Raw genomic sequence first — 12,062 nt, forward strand, 5'->3', positions numbered from 1 at the left:
GGATGCACCCTCCCCCTTGTTTAGCAATCTTAAAGAAGAACTAAAGAAAATGGAGAACAAAAAAAGGACAGGAGGTGCAGAAAAAATTAGGGCCAAAAAGAAACAAGCCCTTCAGGCAGACGCTGCCAAATGTGTAAAAATAACTGAACTGTTTGGCGGTAGCTATGGCATAGCTTCCACAGATTTAGCAACATCAGCAAGTGGTGGAGGCCAGCAGGTGGATAAGGGAAAGGGGAGGCAAGAGGAGGAGGAGGAGGCGGCCGGCGGTCATAGTGGCAGAGGAACTGAACTTCAGGTAAGAAGTTATGACCTGCTGTCTATCTGTGTCAGATATAAACCAAGTTTAGTTGTAGTTTGTTTTCGTTGTGCTGACTTTTTACAGTCGCTTAGAATAACTGGTACTGCGTACTAGCTAGCATGACGGAGTTTATATACTGCTGGGCGGGTGCTATGAAGTTACTGATAGTAAATTTTATTTTATGCTTAAGGTTAGTTTCTCAAACTCCTCAAAATCTTAACAAATTCTGCCAATCCTTACATGTTGCACCAGGCTGATCTATCATCAAAAGTGGAGAAGTCTGTGACAGAGGAGACAGAAGAGCAGCAGAGAGAGATGGAGCAAGAGAGAGAAATAAAAGAGCAGGAGATGGAGATGGAGAGATGACTTTATGTCATCCATGAGGGATGCATTTGACATATGTTTCACATATTATAGCCCAACAAGTTACTTATAGCAATTTAAATACGAGCAATCAGTTTTTGGCAGACAATCACCTTTTGGCACAACACCGGCTATTGCAGTTAATAATACAACAGCTTCTTGCCATTTTTTGTGTTTCTTTTTATCGCTGTGTAACTGAGTTCAATTGAAAGCCTGCATGCGCTAGTACCTCTTGCCACAAGTTCCCAGAATCCTTTGCGGTTTTACCCCTGAATGACGTCACATTTTTGGTGGGCCGGTCTCTAGTCAAAATGCCCGGGCCGATTTTTTGTCCCAGTCCAGCCCTGGTGACATGAATGAGTTGAAGGGAAGTTAAGAACTGTTTGTGAGAGACAAATGACACCAAGATCCTTTTGTAAGTAAGCTGGTAACTGTGCAGGGGCGGGTCTAGCAAAGCTTTGCCAGGGGGGCAGGTAGGGCATTAACAGGGAAAGGGGGGCACAAAGAAATACTTTCCTTTCTTATTCTCATTTAAAATGTCTGTCTGTAATTAAATAATTATCTGAATCTTACAACCAAAGTTTTTATCTGATGTAAAATTTATAGAAATCATACCTATACCAACAAGACTGTGTACATCACTGTCACAACAGCGTTTGTTTTCATTCAAAGGCTTTATGGCTTTTCCTATAATATCTGGTGGGCCGATTTTTCAGAACTGGTACCGACCCAGTACTGGTAATTTTTCTTATGCAGATGAGGCATTATTTCTGTATGAGGCATTATTTCTGTACCATCATTTAATTCCAGAGGCTTTTAAGTTATTTTTTTGCACTTGTTGACTTGTAAAAGCCAATATGACATATTTTATTTCACAATTCATTAACTGCCCAGAGAAGGCATTGTTTAAATATATTAAATATGTTTCTTTAAGCAAGTTCTTCATGACTGAGCCAAGTGTCCTCTTTTTTGGAAATCAAAATATGATCCACCCTAACCTAGAGCCTATTTGACTGACGGAAGGTGAAAAGCATGGTACCTACAAGTCCACCACACATTCTCACATTTGCACGCACAAAACACATTTCGGAATTGCAGATTAACCTAACAAGATCATTTTCTACAGAAGGAAACTGGCATATCTAGAGTAAACCTCTACATGGGAAGATAAAAACACTAAAACACTGTTTCTGAGATTTTTCAGTATCAATATAGTAACCTCTGCCTCTTTCTTCTCCTTCACCTGCTCTGCTTCTCTTTATTAGAGCAGAAAGAAAAGCGAGGCACCTTCCAAGATTCCTGCAGAGCGTTGCGCCTAAATGAGTCTGCCTTCTGTTTCACATAGACTCTCATTTCAGACTGAAAAACAAACTGTTCGAGATAAAGATGTGCAAGCTGTCTGCAGAATTGAGTGCTTTTCTTGGGCATCATTTCCTGTTTTTTTTCTCAAAAAACACATTTTCTAAAAACATTTATAATTTTATAGCAGTACATTCTAAAGTAAGAAGACTATTCGTCATTCATTACCGTACATTATGCAGCTTTTTAGGTTTTAAATCTACCATCTGCCATCAAACAACAAAACTCCATTTGTTTAAGACTATTTTGAGTAGGCTAGATTGTTCCTCTCTTGTTCAGCTCTTTCTTCTTTTTGCATTACTCTACTCCATTATTCTCCATTCCTAATAAGATTAGATTATGGTCATAAGAGCCCAACAAGCGAGCACCACATGATAAAAGTGATTTACATGCCTAGCCTCCAATAAAACAAGTGGATACCCACTATCTGTCAGACTGCACAGATTCTTTTTTTTATTGACTTGTTTTCGCTTTTCTTAGCCTACACTTCATAATATATATATGGACATCAGTAAGGGGGTGGTTAAGTGGCTGAGTGACCCTCTTGTAATGGCCTTTATCTGACTGAATTAACTACAAGCCATTACGGTACACCGTATCAGATATAGGATTAGGTTCTCGTAGTGCATATAGATGTGTATCACAGAAACCTGATAGGCATGCAGTTCCTGCTGGTATGTGTTTGGTCTGAATTTACTCTCATACACACATAGTTTCTGTCCAACAAAGTTAAGCGTGCAGCAGCAGATCTATAGAAAATTATTTTGAGCTTCCATATGTGCATAAGTGACACCTTTTTCAATAAGCTGTTGATTATTACCAACTGGTGAGTTTGAAGCATATTCTGCCCATCACTCATTGCATGCTGAGATAAATCATGCACAAGGTACAAGGGCTAAAAGAAATTAAACCAGTGCAGAAGTACCAAAACCTGCAGTTTCTGTAATCTTCACCAAGTGGTGCTAACTTTTTGATGCTTTTCTTGAATTCTGTTATCTTAATGAATTGCTTTTTTTGTGAGACACTTGTTAATGTGACCTTTTGCACACTTGTACTGTTTTGGCATGTAAAGCGCTTTTCAATTTTAACAGCCTTTGGTTGCAAAAATAACATCTGTAGTAAATCCATCTGACAATCCATCTGGAAATAGGTCCATGTTTTTTATATAAGTCTAAGAATGAGGTCATGTTCACCAAACGTATACAATGCACCTGTGTAATTGTATAATTTGGAAGTATAAAGATGATTGGCCAAGTAAAATGATATCATCACAGTTTGTATGGTAGTCCTAAATTTCTCATCTATAACAGTGTCTTGATGCATGTTCAATCATCCAGGTAAGAAAATCTCAAAAAGTTGATTCTGTTCATCTGGACGTAGTGTCCAGAAGAACAGAATCAACGTTTTTGGACATCCATAACAGTATTCTTCAAATAATATACTCGCTCTTACTTTTGCATGATCGTTGAGCTCCTCTGCTTCTACCACTGCTTTCAGCGTGTGTCATTGGCTCTTGGGGAATGAAGGGTTCATCTCTTTTTCTGACATTGAATTACCCTATACGTGATTTATAAGAAATGTGAGCACAGGCAGCCCTGATGGAGACATAATGGAGTGGAGCGCACTGACACACAAGTTCCAGGAAGAGCAGACTGTCACATTCACAGTCTGTTTCTCTCTTCTTAACAGCCCACTCAGTCCACTTCACATGAATGCAGGACACAGTCTATCCAAAGTACTTTGAAAAGAACAGCCCAGAAACTCAAACATCAAGCAAAGGCACCTTTTGTGTTTCCACTGGTGTCATACACAGTTGGCTATACTGACTTCATCCCTGAGCCTCACTATGCAGCAGTTTGATAACTTCTGCGTTGGACTTCTGCACTCTGCCTCTGCACAAAAGGTTTGATGTATTACTATCCCTGACACTAAAGTGCAACCTGAATGTCAGGACTGCAGTCGCTAACACTGTCCATATATAAGAAATCCACCTATAAATCCAGTCATGATTAATGTTTCTCAGTGAATATATCATTGGATAGGTTTCTAATATTTTTCAATGTATACATTTGTAGTCTGTGACAGTGATTAGCTAAAATCTTTTCCTTGTTCTCTTTGGGTACTCTGACTTCTTCCCACAGTCCAAAAACATGCATGTCAGGCTGGTGATTCTAAATTGTACCAACATGTGAATGTAAACACAAATGGTTGCACGTCTCTGTGTTAGCCCTGCAAAAGACTGGCAACCTGGCCAGGGTGTACCCCACCTCTCAGCCGATGACAGATAGGATTGACTACAGCCTTCCCTGAATTGGAAAAGTAGATGGATGGATATACCAAAAGAAGAACTCGTTAGAGTCGAATCCTATGACCAATTTGTGTCCCTCCACCATCCAGCAGTGACACAATTACCGCTGTAGCAAGTCACAACAACAGTGGATTGTTTATAGTACATGCAGTATATGTATAGTACTGCTGGCAGTGACAACTACATGGAAAACTGGATTACTAATGTTATACAGCACCCCCAGCTACTCTTTTTGATGCTAACATTAGTCTTTTATATAATGTCATTAGGTTTCCCTTAGACAGCATATAAAAAACTGACCTAGTCAACAGGACATCACCCATCAGTCACATTTTGATGCCTATTAGAAGCATATTAGCTGCTGCCATCTTGGTGTTCCTACTATAAAGAACAAAAGAGAGCAATCCTAAGTTATGCTAGCTCAGCTAATGCTAGCAAACTGCCTCCATAAACAAAGTGCATCACACAGACATGGATATCTGTTAACCGGTGGCAAAAAAGAAACTAATACAATCCTAATACAATTTCACTAATCAAAACTAGAGAATAAAATTAACTACACAGCAGCTATAACATGTGTCAGATATATGCTTTAAAAGGCTCCAATACAACAAACAGAGGTCCAGTTCACGGACTCCAGTTAACTGAGTTGAAGCCTATCCGATACCTAGCTATAGCTAGCTACAGTCGCCTGTATTGTCATCTCCTCCAACAACAATTGGGCTTATATTTGCTATAAAATTCAACATTTTAACATGAGTCTACGGGGATTGACTCGCTTTAGGAGCCCCGTGTGGTCATTAGAGGGACTAATTTGATGATTCATTTTTCACCGGCAGAGGTTTCCACTTGAAATTTAACTGCACTCTCTATGAGTGAGTGGGCTGTAAACATCCGGTAACAGCCAGTGTCATTACAATGAATCCTCTGGAGACCATGAAAAAGTGTTGTCGAGATGTCTCTTCAGCCTGACAGACACACACTGCATTTAGTGCCGTACCATCTTCAGGCCATAATTATCCAATGTTTAAGTGCTTTTCCATCAGCCTCTGCCCCACTTTTAGTGCTAATTAGCTAATGTTAGCATGCTGACTACAGTAAACATTACACAAGATTGCTGAGCATACTATTTGGCCCTTCACCTTAAATCACAATCACTGTACCATAACTGAGGCTTTATTGGAACTTTGTGACAAATGAAAGCAACAATAGCAAGAGCAACAATGCATTACTTACATTGTTCAGTATGAAAACTAGAACAGCAGCTTTGGCATGTAAAGCCAGGTGACCTTACCATAGTGAAGATGCCATTCAACAAAAAGCCGTATCAAGCAATTAAATGGGAGCCACTTAGGGCTTTAATAACAGGGAAGCAAAATGTATTGTTGCAGCATCCATTTTCTATATTGACATTACTCAACTCAATACACCATGTCTAATGCCACTGCTGCTCTCTGAAACTATATCACATTACTGGTGGCTAATTATCAAAGCTGTATGACTGTATGCTTTAAATGATATTTGGCCCTGGGTCTTTCTGCTGCTAAGATGTACCATTATAAAAGAAAAAGAAAAAATGCATTCAAGGTTGTTGGCATGGTTACTGCTGACTATACTCTTATCAGAGATCTTATGATTAGTCACGTCTTCCATTAGCTTTCTGCACCAGCCTCTTCTTTTCCATCTCTCTCTCTCTGGGAAGGATGTTATGGGCAAGGCTGACTCGATAAGGGCAGCATGTCCCCGAGCCTAAAAGAAAAAAAAAGTCCTGTCATGTTATGTACCATCTGTCCTTTTCTGGGCCAGAACCAATACCCCCTCTACCCCCCTCCACATCCATCCTCTTCCTCTCACTGGTCTTGATGAATTTCGCTGCTCCCCTTCCAACCTTCTGGTCCCTGGAGGTCCTCTGCCCCCCCCCCACTGTTGTCTCATTCCCATGCCTCCCTCCCTCCTCCTCCTCATGCTTACTGCCCCCATCTCCCACATTTCCCCTTGCTCTGTCCCCTCCTGCCCACCACCTCCCTCCTCCTCTCCCTAGGGCGCTGCAGGGTTGGCATGCACCCAGAGTCCCTCCATTTCCTTCACATTAGATATAATCAGGACAGAAAAGAGCTGAGAACATTCTTTTCCCATGATTCTTAAGTGGCACCAGGGGCACTCTGGGCCGGCGGACTGGCTGGTTGGTTGGTTGGCCCACTGGCTGGTTGGATGACTTGCTGGCCCTGAAAACAGAGACCTGAAGCACATAACTTAGCTGGATTAGCCATTGGCCTCTCTTCTCTGCTTGCACCAAAACACTTATCTGTGATTTTAACATTTGGGCCTTTGTAAAAAGTCATCTGCAAGGAATAATGGCAGAAAAAAAGCTTAATGTAACACATCTTTCTTCTGATTTTGTAGTCTGCATTATCCACACAAAAATCAATGTCTGCTATTCATTTCTGTTCTATTTTTCTGCTCTTATTTCAGCGGATACATGCTGTGACCATTGAGCCATTATTCACGGGATGCGGCATCTACTGCTTTACACTATATATTGGATTACTGCTAAGGCTATGTAGCAGTGTCCTTCACTAATTCATATTTTAATTCAAGGAGCTTCATCATATCTTTCACATTTCTATTGATGAAATTTTGAACATCTTCAGTTCAAGATATTCAACTCAACTCAAACGGCTACTAAAAATAATTTAACCAACTAATTCAGAAGACATTCAGAGACAGGTGAACACAGGTTACAGTTTTGTATCTAAGGTTTACAAGTACCAATGGGGCAGTCATAAAGTGATTGTTTTAAAAGAGGACAGATATCTGCTTTTTAACTCTGATGTTATTAGTCATGGCTGGATAAACCGTCAGTAAAATGATCATTTTGGCTATTTTTTGAAGCTACGACAAAGTCCATGAAAAGAGTGATTTACAAGTTTTAGAAAACTTAGATGTTTGTAGGGTGTTAGCTAGCAAATTTCGGGATATATAATATAAGATAATATACCATGTTCTGACTCAACATGGTGTATAATACAATACGGATTCACTTTGAACATAACATTTGGAGAATTTTTGAAGTTAGCACTTATAATGTGCTACCAGGTGGTCAGTTCCAGATCTTTGGTTAGGTTCCTGGTATTTTCTTAATGAAAGTTCATGTTGAGGATCCCTAATGGACAGAGACAGACACCCAAGAGATGACCCATCCACAACTAACAAGAGGTTAGTCATTAGTATGTTGCTATATTAACGACTAATATAGCAACATGCTACAAAAAGTCCTGATACTGAGCTTAATGGTCACACTGAAATCTCAACTACAGAGTGATCTTTTTATGAAGTGTTCAAATATTTGGTCTCAGCTGCAGTTAGACTGTGATTTTTTTAAAAACTTAAAGAGGTGCTGCACATTTTAATAAAACCCCAGAGAGACTAAGGGTTTTATCTGAATAGTTCTTAGAGCTTTTAGTTTATTCAAAAAGTCACTAACATACCAGTTTTGCCAAAATATGAGACACGTTAATCCATGCTCTGCACTGCCCCAGCTCAGATCCCCAACAACACATTGAGCAAGTTTAAAGTTGATTACAAGAAGTAGTTTTAAAGATAGGTGGAAAATAAGCTGACTGCAGCACTTAAGGCCTAATTCAGAATGAATAATAAACATGACAAAACATAAACTCTGGGAGAGAGTAGACAAAAGTTAATGACATGCAATGGCATATAAACCTAAAAGTCCCATTTATCTGATGAAGGATACCTTGGGAGCTCTAAGCTTGGGTCATCTACTCCACTTTATTGCACATCTGCTGTTTTAACAGCGACATCATGATGACACAAACTCCAGTGCTTAAACAACCAATTTCTGTGCCAAGTCACATAGTGATGTTAAGTCAGGACCTGCATGCATCACATTGCAGCATTTTTGTGTCATTGTTCAATGTGCAAATCAGTCTGTCACCATGACTTAAACTTTTCTGTAGTCTTCTCCATTTAACTTTAGGCAAAGGTTTAACACACAAAGGGAGACGGCAAATGCAAGCATAAGCAAGAAAGGGGTGAAGCAAAGGGCAGAGACCTAAACTATTCAGAAAAAGCAGAACATGCAGGAACAATAATCTGGTAGTCAGAAACAGCTGGAAAACTTTGCTGAAAGTCCTAATGCACACTCAAGTCAATGTTTGCTGTGATTAAGAGCAATAAAAAACAACAATAATAATTTATTAAATAAACAATAGTGTAAAAATGTAAAATGATAATAGAAAATATTTCAAAAAGAAAAATAATAATAAAAAAAGATACAATGGTAAAAATTACACAGTCATTACTCTGAAACTAATCTGTCTAAGCTCTAATGAGAGTCTAAAGAGAATGTTAATGAGATAAAGAAGAAGACTGTTAGTAAAGAAGATGACCTAATCTGAAGAGGGAAATAACTCCTGAGTTTTGAGGTGAATATAACAGTTTTTAGTCACCTGTAAAAGCCAATAACAAATTTGAAGTCACTAGAAGCTGCTGATCAGTGGATCTAAGTGAGAAAATATCTGATACATAATCTTAAGTGATCCCATGCAAGCATTTATATGTGAACAACAGCATTTTGAAATTGATCCTGTACTTAACAGGAAGCCAGTACAATGATTTAACAGCAGATGAAATATGATCACACTTAAGTGTAACTATGAGAAGTCAGGAGCAGCAGCCTTTTAAACCAGCTGTAAAAGAAATATTCATGTTTTACTCAGTCATACATACAACAAATTGCAGTAATACAGTCTAGATGTGATGACATTCTCTAGGTTGTTGATAGAAAGAAATGGTTTAACTTCAGTTGAAAGTCTTAATTGGAGAAGATTTGTTTTAACAACTGATTTGATCTGAAAGTCAAATTAACATATATATATATATAAAATGTATTTATTTATTTATTTATAGTGGCAAGATCCAGTAATACAAATATAGCAGAGTCACCCACATCAATGAAACAAAAAACAATAATTTCTTAAAAGAACAGATTCTGTTCTGTGAAGAAGTTTAAAGTTTAAACGTGGAATGCTGTGTTTTAACCAGAACTTGGGAAACAAATAGAAAAAACAAAAATCCACCTTTATTTAAAAATCCAATAGAAAGGAAAGGAAGGAACAAAACCAGGAAGTAAAACCAAAGTGAGAAGGTTAGGTTTTACTCTGAAAACCTAACCTTCAGAGTAAAACAGGAAGTAAGATTAAATGTGTTGAACACAGGAATAACACAAAAAATGTCCAAAAACCTTCTGGAAACAACAGGAATCATCACGCCTACAGCTTAAAGCTCAGGTTGGTGAATTAAAAAAAAAAAAAGGATTCATTTGATCTGTTAATATTGCAAAGCTACTGTTAAAATTAGATCAAGAAGTCACTGTAATGCTCTCAGTAACCGCCCCCAATGATGCTGGTGATGATTGAGAGTTTAAATCTGTGTCACGCTGAGCTGTTGTGCTGTTGGGTTCCTGTCGTGTGCTGCCTTTTATTTTTTTGGCTGTTTTTTTTTTTTTTTTTTGGCACCAGGTCGTCCTGCTGCACTCGACTCTCACCCTCCTTCCTCACACTTGTCTGTCTGACACTTTTGTTGGACTCGGAGCATTGGATGGCGAGCTACGCTCCCATGACAACACGATACTGTTAGCGTCAGGCAGAATCAGAGTCGGGCCGGGATCTGAAAACGACCTCCTCCACTGCTGTTTCCACACCATCCCCTAATGTTTGCCGCCCCGGGGGAGCTTTCTGCTTCCCTCTGTCCCTTCTCCCTCTCAGCCTGTCTCATCTCCTCGCCGCTGACAGAACCTGTTCACAGAGAGGAGCCTTTCGGACTTCTCCTTTCCCACAATTATGCATGCATACAGCAGCCTGTCATGGTGGAAACACTTTGAAGCCAAATCTTTCAGCGCCCTGTGCAAGATGGACAAAGAGACAGAGGAAGAAAAGGAATGAGGGACAGAGAGAAGTAGAGGAAGATCGAAGAGGAGGGAGGTGATGCAAGGGCTGGGTTTGAGGTGGCATTGGCCCAGGACATCAGCCTTGGTGACAGCAGGGACAGAAGAGGTGCCAGCCTCTGACAGAAAAAAAGCAACCCAGGTCCTATTCAAAGCCGCACCGCCTGGTGTTTGGCAGGGAGTGGGGGCACCGTCACATCGGGGGGGGGGGGGGTGACGTATTCCGATTTCTGTGTAGAGACATGGGACGAAAAGAGGTTGAAGAGAGAGAGTGAGTGGATGAGCGTGTGTGTGTGTGTGTGTCTCTGAGGAGGATGGAGATGAGCCACTGACTTCCTGGGCTCGAGGCCAGGATGAAACCATTCAGCTCTGATGTACACAGACTGTACAACAGAGGGGATTAGCACAGCCAGCGCCTGCAATAGAAATATAATGGATAATATTTCCACCCTTTTCCTTTTTTTTTTGCAAAGGTATGAGGAGGATTATGCTATTGTCTGAAATGATTCTGGCAGGGAACAATATTTGTAGAATATTACTTTGCATTGTCTTGGAAACAAAAGGTACCAAGAGCGGAAGGAAAAATAAATTTCATAGTAATTCACTTTATCGGAAATTGGAAAATTTAGGCATCCACAAAGCCCAGATGCAACTTTCTAATCCCCGTTCTTCCGACAATCAGCAGAGAACTGAAGGAGAGTTTTGATTAAGTGAATTAAGACGAGGCACAGCTCTGGCACACGGCACAGACGTTTAGTCGGGGAGAAAGGGACTTCCTGGCACCAACAACGGCAAAAACAACAACAGTTCTCTGCTGCTGCTCATGCAGCGTTTGATTCCAGATCAGCTGCAGGTTGGTGGTCTGGAGCATTTACATATATCTTCCTTTTAATTAAAACCATCGAATAAGAAACACACTTGCTCCCAAAGTGGGGATGTGATCGCTCATTTAGTGGATTTTGAGCGAGCAGACCGACAGCACGCTGAGAGGACATTTGTGATCCTCTCCTTACAGGCCCTGATAGATGGGCGCGCTCCCAGCGCATCGTCCCAGGAGGGGACATTTGTTATCTTTCATTCAAACATGCTTCCTTATTAAACAGGAAAGTGGCAAGACATCATGTATAAGCTGAATCATGCTGCAGTGCTTGGAGCTCCACTAAAGGCCTCGCTCAAAACTCTGGAATTAAAATCGAGGAAGATAAGGTCCACACATGTTTAATTTCCAAAAGATTTTCTGTAGCTTCTCAATGTGTTTAAGACTTGTATAAAAAAAGAAATAAAATAAAAGTCTTGAGATGTAAAGGGTTTCCAGCTTCATGGATTTGTTCCCTGGAACTGGAAGCTAAATACCTGGGGACTCAATTCACAGGAACAGGGGGTAAAATTTCAAGGATCTTTGCCATTAAAGTAGTAACCTTACAAGAGCTTACACAAGTTTGAATACAATACCTTCATCTTGCGTCTCTAAGGACTGACACAAGTCTGTTAAGTTTTATTGTCTTAGACTGAATGAAGACTTGACTGTGACTGCTAAATTCTGAGTGCTGTTTTGGCTTTCTTTCATTTTAAATGTCATGACTCTGGAGCTTCGCCTAAGAGTGGGTATTTCACAGTCCCTGTGGCAGAATCGGCACTTCAGAAAACCACTTTCTTTGCTCCATTTCCTACGTTAATATTTAATGTGAAAGTAAACCTGTTTATGAGAGACGTTAATGACTGAGGCAAGACAGTACTTAACGAGTAATAAAGAGCATTTTCTTCCCTCA

Source organism: Astatotilapia calliptera, chromosome 16 (genome assembly GCF_900246225.1).
Source record: "Astatotilapia calliptera chromosome 16, fAstCal1.2, whole genome shotgun sequence".
In the NCBI taxonomy this organism is placed as follows: domain Eukaryota; kingdom Metazoa; phylum Chordata; class Actinopteri; order Cichliformes; family Cichlidae; genus Astatotilapia; species Astatotilapia calliptera.